The sequence below is a fragment of the Condylura cristata genome, unplaced genomic scaffold (genome assembly GCF_000260355.1).
Source record: "Condylura cristata isolate star-nosed mole 26May11 unplaced genomic scaffold, ConCri1.0 scaffold00002, whole genome shotgun sequence".
NCBI classification, from domain to species: Eukaryota; Metazoa; Chordata; class Mammalia; order Eulipotyphla; family Talpidae; genus Condylura; species Condylura cristata.
The window spans coordinates 17515277-17526307 of record NW_004567103.1 but is presented as its reverse complement, the minus strand read 5'-3'; the positions used below and the strand labels follow the sequence as shown (position 1 = coordinate 17526307).

At 35.8% G+C, this 11031-nt stretch overlaps 1 protein-coding gene across 4 annotated transcripts in view; it reads right to left on the bottom strand.

Moving 5' to 3' along the window:
- Nucleotides 1–11031, bottom strand: part of ERBB4 (erb-b2 receptor tyrosine kinase 4) — a 942163-nt gene that overhangs the window by 626667 nt on the left and 304465 nt on the right. The window lies entirely within an intron of this gene.

Sequence of the window (11031 nt, the reverse complement as noted above, 5' to 3'; positions counted from 1 at the left end):
GAGAGAGAGAGAGAGAGAGAGAGAGAGAGAGAGAGAGAGATTACATCTGTGAAGTATAAGAATGGAGATCCTATTCAGATTTCCCTTGCAAAGTGAAGTTAAATTTGTCAGAAAAATGTATCACATGGCATTATTTGCCCTTGATAACAGGGGGAAGGAAACATATCAATGTACCACAAACTCTAAAGTCAGAGGATAAAATAGGGGTAGAGAGGTGAGGAAAAGACCAGAAACATAAGACATACATGAGTTTCTTAGACTTTCTAGATTAATATACCACAATAAATAGTAAATAAACTCTTTAATTTTGATTTGTCAAAATTCATATAGGGCCCTGCCTGGTGGTACAGTGGGTTAAAGCACAGTACTATAAAGCTATCCACAGCCTCTGCTGCAAAAGTTCGATTCCTGGCCAGGGAGGTGACCCACATGGTGCAGCAGACCTCTCCTCACTACCACCTGTTGCTCCCCTCAGCAGTGTGCTTCAATCTGCCTGTTCTCCTCTCTACTCAGTCTCTGGTGAATCCTCATTCCCCCATACCTCTGATCTGAACCCAGTTCTGTATGCATAAATAAATCTTTTAAAAATAAAAAAATAAATTCATATAAATGATACATGGAAAGGGTACTTCATTATTCATTGTCTTTTTATGCCATATTAGTAAAACCTCTAATTGCTGCCTCAAGTATCATCTTGAATGGCTCATACACATTCACACAGAGCTTTTAAACCAACAGGCTCATCACATCAATTATATTTTTTTTAATATTTATTGTTTTTATAGATTCATAAAATGAAATGGGTCATAAAAACTTAAAAGGTGTTATAAATTTAACATGAAAATAAACAACTTATAAAATCCAATAATATTTGAAGGCAACAAATTTTACACTATCACCAAAGGGGAAAAAATATTTGCTAACTCACCGGCAGACAGAAATAGCATCACAGTAGTATATGCCCTTGAAAATGTGCCACATTCTTAGTCTTAGTGGGCAAAATTGCCAAATTATTCTATATTTAAAAAATTACACACATACACATTCACACTCACACACACATCCTCCTCCATTATCACTCCTATGAATTAACAATAAAATGTCTTTTTTTACTCCCAAACTTCAGTCATTCTATTTTTTTTTCATTTACTAAACATCTATTTTAGCATTTATTTCCATGTCCTTGGGATTTCACTATTTTGCGGGGAACAGACATGGCAACCCATTTATTCCTATACCATTTGACAGCTGTTTCAATTCAACCCACAGTGCCTTGGGAACCGAACATGGAAATTGTAGACTATAAGCCCCTTCAGGGCAGGGACTATGTTTATGTTGTTCAGATGTGCTTAATTAACTTCAATAGCCAAGGAAATACCAGGCAAGGAGTAGGCACTGAATAAATAGTTTTCATTTCTAAAATACCAAAATTCACTCAGAATGAGAGTTGTAGATGGAACTTGAAAAATGAGTACATTATTTTCCTGGTGTGGTCACAACAAAAGGCCATAAACTAAGTTGAGTAGAAAAACAGAAATCCATGCTCTCAATTCCAGAAGCTAGAATTTTGAAATGAAGGTATCAGCAAGGCCATATTCCTTTCAGAGAAGAAGGCAAGAGTGTTTCTATACCCTCCCTCTGGTGCCCAAGGCACCTGGGCTTATGATAGTATGATTCTGCTGTTCACCTCCATCTTTACACTTTTTTTTTTTTCCCCAAGTATCCCTGTCTTCACATGACCATCTTTTTAACAGGAAACTACTGACACTGGATTATGGGTCTATTTAATCCATTATGAACTCATTTTAACAGATACATTTGCAATGATCTATTTCCAAAAAAGTTTCCATTCCAAAGTATTGGCAGTTGGGACTTCAGCATATCTTGAGGGGACATGGGTTGCACCATCCCATCCATAGCAACTAGTAACAGTAATTTCCTCATTTTCTGTGCCTTCATTTTTTTTTTCCCTCTTCAATCCCTTTTTGCCTTCTATTCTTTTAAACTATGATATTACTTTGAGAATTTACTAAGGGGTACAGACTCCTCATACTGCTCATCTCCTGAGATCACCCATTCTGCTAGACTCATTCAGTTTCTACTTTCTATTTTCTGCTGTGATTGGTCTAAAGTCATACAAATTATCATCATTTACAAGAGCTGCTTACATTTGAACCTAGTTATCATGCAGTAGAATAACAATTATGCATATCATTAAATTCATGTGAAATAGCCTTCAATATAAGTTTTATTTGATTGTGGTACTAAACTCTGTTCATGCGTGTGTATCTTCATAGCAATTTGCTCAACAGGAATAGCTGTCTTTCCCTCTTAAAAATTAATGGCATCGACAATAAACCTAACCTTTTCCATAGAAATACAGGCTCCATAACTTGGTACACACCTTGCAGAAGGTTACTACAATCAAGTACGGTTTAAATAAAATCAGTATTTTATCTAGTAAGTATGAATTCCACAATTTTAAACTTGCTAATTTGCATCTTTTTTTTTTTTTGGCTGGAAGAAAATACTGTTTTATAGTATAAAGGACTTAATATTGCTGTGGAACAAATTCTAATTTTGTTATTAAACTGAAGGTATAGACTTTTTTTTTTACAGTATTACTGGCATCTAACAATACATAGTGCTCTGTGTTCAGCTTCTACATATTTTCGTTGTTACTTTTTCCCAATTTGAAAACATATACTGTGGCCATGTAATATAAGATCAGCAATGTCATTGTATTAAGTACCTCTTACGCACTCTATCTTGTAATGCACTCACTAAACATCTCATTTAGCTCTCCCAGGAGTTTAACTGGATATCCATTACAAAATATATTTACCTCTTAAAAATTATTTAAAAAATAGTACATGTTAGTTTTGAAAATGTAATAGTTATAAAGTAGCAAAAATGTTCTATAATCACACTATCCAGAAACAGCTACATTCAACACTTTCTTAAAAAATAGCAGTGTTAATTTTACAAGCCCCAAGCCTACTCCTTCTCTAGACAATCTCAGACAATTCACCACACAAACCACCAAAGTCATTAGACATACACAGTGTCTAGCTGATCTTAGGGCTCAAACATGTGGAAGCTGCTAATAGTCAGGTTTGCTGAGTATATTCATTTCTCCTGCATTCACTGTTAACTCTCGTTGCTTTCCTCTTATTCTCTTGACTTCCAGTCTTTTTACAAATGATTCTTTCTTCACCTCCCAGTTAAATAATTACCTGTAGAATTTAGGACCTTTTCTCTTATTCTGCATCTCTCCATTCATTCCCGAGATAATCTCTTCAACTCCAGAGGCTTCCGTAATATCTACAGACTAATGGCATCATATTTTTCTCTCCAACCTACAACTCTTTTTCTGAGTCTATACCCATATAACTAATTCATTATTTAATATTTCTGCTCAGAAGTCTAAAGTTACTTTTAAAACCAACAACTTCAAAACTAAAGTGGGCCTTTTATCAAATTAAGTGTCTCCTTCTATTGTTCTTCCTCATTTTGTAAACAACCATGCATAGCATTTAACTATTCCAGGTCCAGCCATTTCCCACTCATCACTCTCCCTCAACTTGCAGCAATACATCATTTGTCACTGTGATTTCATATCTAAAATAGCTTTTGTTGTCTTCATTTCTCTGTAACTCCACTGTCACTTCCCTAGTTTACATTACTTTCACCTTTTGTCCAGATTGCTAAACATAATTTACTTACTGACATGAGGATTTTTTTAGATATAAATAAAAAACAAATGAATCTCATCATGTAGCACTCCCTACTTAAATTTGTAGCTTCTATGAATCGAGACTTTAAAGGTCAGGCATCATGGCACTTTTTCTTTATCTGCCCATCTTCATTGCTCAATATTACCTACTCACAAATGTACATTTATCCATTTAACTCCCTCCTCTTGAATCAGCTTGAGTTTTTCTCACCTTCAGGCCTTTGCAGTCTCTTCACTGCAGGAACATATCTCTACACTTTCATCTCTAACCTAACTTGTTACTCAAGCTTCAGGTCTCAGGTGATGGTCAAAATATTTTGTAAAGCAAAATGTAGTATAGCAGTTCTTAAATTCCAATGAGCAGAATAAAAATGATATGGTGTGATTAGTTTGCACAGAAAAAAATTTATGAAGAATGACAGATTTAAAATCTTTAAGATGAATGATAGATTTTAAACTCAATTTTTCACTGTTCAACTCCAAATTATACAAGAAAATTATATATATGGATATTTCGTGTGAAATATATATGCCTGTGTAGCTATACATAGGCATACAGAGTAGACAGACAGACAGATACAGAAGGAGAGAAATGTAATCAAAGTCAGAGTTATCTGGCAAGGTAGTTTGTAAAAGGAAGCATCACGTGTGAAAGAAACACAGAATGATTTAAAGAGGAAATACACGATAGCATGTTTCAACATATTCCCCTACTTAGTGAAAATAAAACAGTCATAAGCTGCTGAGACATTTTATTCTCCATCACTGGAAGAACGGCAGAAAACATCTACTTTGTGACAGATGTACTTTTTAGGAGTGTGTCCCAAATGATTGAGTTTCCATCTAATATCAGATCTGCTCTTAATTATTATTTCTGCAAAAGCAAGAAGACTTTTAAATTACTTTTTTCCCACCCCTGGGAAATCTTAATATATGCTACATTCAGCAACTTCACTTATGCCCGTGATAAAAATATACAGAGATCATTAACAAGTTAAATTTTGTTTAAATTCATCTGAAAGTTCACTGGCAAAAAGTGAACATATTTTAATAGGGAGATCTCAACATTCTAACTCTGATGTTAGAATCTCAGATTCCTTTTTTTAGGTTTTGGACTCAAAAATACCCTAGGAAAAAAAGTGTAGTTTTATAGTCTCTAATCATCCTGCATCTGATCCCTCAGGTTTTTTTTTTTTTTTTTCTGTCACAGGACATGGTCCCTTTAACCCACTTACATTCTATGTTTCCTTCCTTAGGAGTCCTGACTCCTTTCGTCTTAGTAAGTCAGGCTATTAACCCTTGGGAAGTGTGCTTGGGTTCTTCCCTCTTCCTCACTGATTTCTGCCCTCCCCAGGGGATTCGTGCCTTTTGTCCTGTGGTTTTGCAGTTCCTCTCACTAAAGGAACTGTGCATTTCCACTCTGCGGTTATGTGATCTGCTCAGTAGAATATACGAAGGTGTGAGAGTGTTACACTTCTAAGCTGAGATGTTAGACGGTCTTGCACGGGTCACTGTCCCCATATTTTACTTCTACCATCCCCATGAGATAAAGAGATTCCAAAAAAGGATGAGACACTTGGAGAAATCCTGCTATCTGGAACCAAGCTCAGACCAGATCAGCCAATTCACACATATAATTTAAGAATAAAATAATTGTTTTAAGCAGCTGAGTTTCGAGATAATCATGCAGCTTTACTGTGGAAAATGGCAACTGACAGAAGAGCCTACTGAAAACCTTGAGCATAATTCCCCTGTTTTGTAATAATAAATTTTGGCAAAATTCCAACTTTGTTTTATTTTTCAGGGTTCTCCTCACATTCAGTCCTTATTCATTTTCTACTGCTCAAAGTCTCTCTGCCCTAAATTGAAGACACTTTGTTTTCCAAAACAAAAGAAAAAATAAGGCTGCCAATAAGTCAAAGGAATATTCTCACTTGTCACAAAGAACCCCCAGAAACATCCTTCAGTGGTTACTTGCTGACCTTAAAAAAATCCATGCTTATATAATCCTGAAGAAATAAGACAAAAAATATCTTAACAGTATCCTAAATTCTACAAAAAGGTATAAACAAAGTGCTTTGGCCTACAGCAACTTCTATTGTTATTATCATTCAATTTTGATCACACCAACCCTGTGTTAATGTAAACAGAAGTCATCGATTTCTTCCATAAATTAAGGAAGCTGTAGGTTTCACTGACAAATGCCAAATGTGTGTGGGTTGTCCCTTGGAATGAAATGCATATCAAAAATAAAAACTTATGGAGAGGTTTCTGTATATGCTCCTTACTTATCTATGCATCAGTATTTAATATGCACGAGTTAAAAAAAGCCAACATGTTAAAATAGCCCCAACATATGTCTAGAAAGGTATGGCTGAGTGGCACTTAGCGTTCATTTACTCACTGCAAACCCTCCTTGATATGCCGCTTGTCGCTTCCTGGTAAATGGCAGTGAAGGTCAGTGAATCTAATTTGACAATAATGAGCCTGCTCTGCAATGTGTTTTCATATTGTGCCCACACTTCTTGTTTTTAAGGTATCAACCAATCAAAAAGTCTTTTCAATGACACTAGAGAAACCCCAGGAGATCTGGCAAGAGTCAAAGAACAGTACTCTCTTATTTTTCTTTTCCAGTAATGGAGACAGCAGAGGTTATGAACATGTTCAATATGCATTAAAACAAAACACAGCCTGATAGGAATGTTTTAATTAATAACAATTATCTTCTGCAGCATTGTGATTCAAGCCAGGTCTCTGAGCATGAAGGAGAAATTTGACACTTGTGCTTCTTTGTGGACGGAGATTTTAAGCAAAGTTAATGGAAACTCAGCGGATGAATGGTGCCGCAATTCAAATGTACTGTAAAATTACTGAAATGATTTCAATGCCACAAGACTACACTGCATTGCATTTATGATTATTACCCATCGCTATGCTTTAGTGATATTTTGGTAGATATCCTAAAGATTGTATTTTAAAAGAAGTATATCTTTCAAAGAATGATGACACAACAATAATTCATTATTTTTATAACAATTTATATGTGATACCCTATAACTTAATAGTCAACATGTAACTTCTCTATACAATGTATGTAGAATAGTAACAAATTCTCATTATTGCATAAGAAATGCAAATGCTGCAATGTTGATGCAGGGTAATAATCCATCATAGCTTTATCCCACCCAATATCATGAAAATCTGGCTCAACATCCTAAGTTTTCACTGCAAAGGATAATGCTGAAACTGATCAGTGAGGGTCACAATGGGTACATGTTTAAAATATAAAATTGTGGATGCCACAAGATTTTCAGATTTTACATCTCCTGGTAGGGGCCCATACTTCTTCATTTTAACATGTTCTCCAAAAAATTCCATGCACATTAAGATTTGAGAAGCACTATTCTACCCCAGAGGTTCTTGAAATGGTGGCCACAAAATCCAGGATCCATTGAAACTGGGATGGAAAAACAAAATGTCCCTTAATTGTCAATAAACTCGAGCTTAAATTTAGCTTTATTTTCAACTAAGAATCTATGAATGTAGTTAACAAAACACAGTAGTTTAAAAGTATCCGTATGTTTGTCAACAATAGAATCAGATATTCCTCTATTATATTATAGTTGTTATGCAAAATCTCAAAATATTGTTGACATTAATTACTACTTTGAAATGTTAGCTATCAAATCCACAAAGCTCTTAATATGATCATTTTAAAGTAAACACATTATTTTATCAGAAATTTTAAATACTATTTTGATAACTTTAAATATAACATTTCTTTTGTAAACTACATAGTTGATGTATTTAAGAATTTATTTATAAACTGAGTTTATAGTCCTTACTAGACTAGGTGTCCCCGATATACATTAAGATCAAGAACTCCTGTCCTGATACTCTTAGGCTTAGTCTCATGCAAAGGGAGAAGGAAAGGATGGAGAGAGTTAAATGCAAGCTCTGTCTCTGACTCAGACAAACCCTCCCTGGCATTTCCTCTGAACGGACATAGATGTGGGAGCATAAAGGAAGGTGGTTTATAAAATTCCAATGTGTTTAAGAGTGGGGTGGGCAGGAAAGGAAAGAAGGAACACCTGTCAGTCATGAATGGCTTATTGGCTGAGTTCATCAGCAGGGGAGCTGAATTTGATCAGTTCTGCCATGATTAGTGTCACTACAGTCAAGTGTCATTTCTGTATAAATAGAAATGGTGGATAGGAAAATAATTCAGTCCATCCCTCTAAATTGTCTCAGTTGGCACAGACATCAAACATTGTCAGCTAGAGGAGGAAAGCACACATACCCAACCAAGCCTATAATTGTATTCTATGTTCAAATACTTTAAACTACATAATATCATTTCAACATAAAACCAAAGAAAAATCAATGTTGATTGTGTAGCTTATCTAATTGTGAAAACAGCATTTGTTTGTTTTTCGTTGTCTTCTTTGATTAAAGTAAGCAAAAAAAAATTTTGGGTGCTGCCAATTTTCACCTCCAAACATCCCTCTCTTCTAAATCCTTAACTGAATGCAATACCTCATTTCAATCAATTACCCATGAGAGCTGAAGGCAACCTTCCCTCCTTCACCAGATAGATTACTAAGTTCTATTAATTAAGTCTTCTGAATATCCCTTCTTAAGATCTACTTCTTTTAGGTTCACTATTAGGAGGTTAGTTCAGATTATCATAATTTTAGGTAGAATTACAGGTATGAACTCCTAGTAGTTCTTCAATCTCTGTTTCTTCACCACAGATTCATAGAATATTAATTTAAAAAAAAGATTTATGTGCACATACAGAACTGGGGAACAGGCCAGAGGTGCAGGGGCGGTAAGAGGATTTACCAGAGACAGAGTGGGGAGCAAAACAGGCTGACTGATGAAGTACATTGCTGAGGGGTGGGTCAGAAGAGGTCTGCCGTACTATGTGGGTCACCTCCCGGGTGGGGGTCAAACCTGCACTGAAGTGGCTGCAGCTGGCTGCAGCTGGCTTGCAGTGGTGCATCCTAACCCATTGTACCACCAGGGAGGGCCAGGATATTAATTTTAAAAGATGATATTGACATCACACCCTGTGGAAACAATCCTAGACTCCTACCACTGTTGGTACATGACATACCTCTTAACATGGCACATTGGGCCATTCATGATCCGCCCCAGACTTAACTATGCAGTATTAACAGTTCCCCTCATCCTACAGACCTGGCACATTACTGTGGGTAAAACACAGACAAGAGCTTAATCATGATTTGATCATAAAATCTAAATGATGTTCCTAGTGATGACTCCATATGATGAGAGCATCACTGATGAACATGTCCTATATAGTATTTTCCTCTGGAGAGGAATGGATATTACCAAGTTTGTCATCTTATATGACTAGAATCAATTATCAATTTATCATTTTAAGAGTGCTGTCTTAATAAAATAAAGTGTTCACTGATAATTTTTAGGTAAATGTTGTTTCCTTACAAACATGCACACAGACACTCACATTTGCAAAAAGCAGTTCATTTGGGAGACATTTGGTTCCATTTCAAATGTCTTTGCACCTTTGCACAAGTAATTTACTTTGAGTGGACCTTGAACTTCTTATCTATGAAATGTGTTATGGAAATTTTTATCTATCTTCAAAATTCCAAATCTATTTTATAATTTAAACAATAAAATATATGCACAGATCATTTGATACTTGCACCTATAAGAAGTGTTACTCAATTTCCCTCCATCTGAGTATGGCTTAGATTTAGTGACTCATTTGGAATGAACAGATGATGGCAGAAGTAACAAGTCGCTGCCATGCCTAGAATGTAAAAAGATTGAGGCATAAGGCTCCAATTGGGAGCACTCTTGTTTGTTTTCTCTTACTATTTCAGACTATCGATTCTGGAGGACACTATCCTGTAGCTCATGAAGACTCAAATAGTACAGATGTTCAAAAAGTGAGATATGCAAGTCTCTGATGAACAACTAAGAGAAACTGAGGACTGCCAGTAACATTAACGATTTGAAGTGCATTTTCCTGCTCTAGTCAAGTCTTGAGGTAACTGCCCATAACTTAGTCAACATCTGCAAAGTTATTGAACTTGACTGTCTGCTACATCACTCTCATATCCTGACCGTCAGAATCTGTGTGGTAAGAAGCATTTGCTGTTGTTTTTTAAAGATTTATTTATTTATGCATACAGAACTGGGGTACAGGCCAAAGGTGCGGGGGCAGTGAGAGGACCCACCAGAGACAGAGTGAGGAGCAGAACAGGCAGAACTTAAGGACACTGCTGAAGAGAGCAGCGGGCAGGTCAGGAGAGATCTGCCATGCCATGTGGGTCAAACTCATGCCTAAGTGGCTTTAGCTTCTTAGTGTTGCAATTTAACCCACTGTGCCACCAGGGAGGGCCTCAGCATTTACTGTTTTAAGGTACTATATCTTAAGCCTAGCTTTTTAAGCAAAAACATCTAATACAGCTGAGAAATTGATATATTATGTAATTCTATGATGTCATTACATTTCAAATTTGTCACTATCATGATACTTATACTTTTCTCAGTGTTTAAAATGGCAAGCAACTTGCTACAGTAGATTTAATTCTTAACTAGAGTTACTGACATTAGAAAACAGACTTAACATTTGTACAATGTAGATTTACACATATATTGCTTATGCTCTTAAAAGGATTAGAGTTAATATATTTTCCAAGAAAGGGAACTCATCGAAATGCCAGCCAAGTTGCATAATGTGGACCCCATGCTGTGGGATTTGCTGCTTTCCCCAGTTGTATATGACAGGCTAGTTGCAATTACATCAATGAATTGTTTTCTATCATCCTCACCAGTGCATTAATGAAAGCCTGCACAATTAAAGAAAAGATCATACTGCTAGAAGAAGGCACCATCGCCAGTTTAAAACAAGTAGATGAAATTAAAATCATTTTACTACCACTATTTTCCCATCTGGTAATTGCTGAAACTACTCTAAAATGCTGTGTACATCCATGTTCAAGGATCTTAACATAGCCAGAGCCAAACTTAGCATTATAAATATAATGAATGGCTAATATCTTTTTTTTTAAATACTCTTTCAATCTGGCAAAAGAAAATGTACAAAATAATGAGAAAAAAAGCATTATTTTTAATTTTTTTCTATGACCAAACCTTAACCAGCTTTACAACTCTGTCCTTTACAAGCCTTCCCAATGACAAGTCCATGAGAGACACAAATAGTTGGTCTTCATACTTGTCCTGTCACCTTTACCCATGGGACAAGAGAAGGGTCTATCCATGGTTATTATATATAT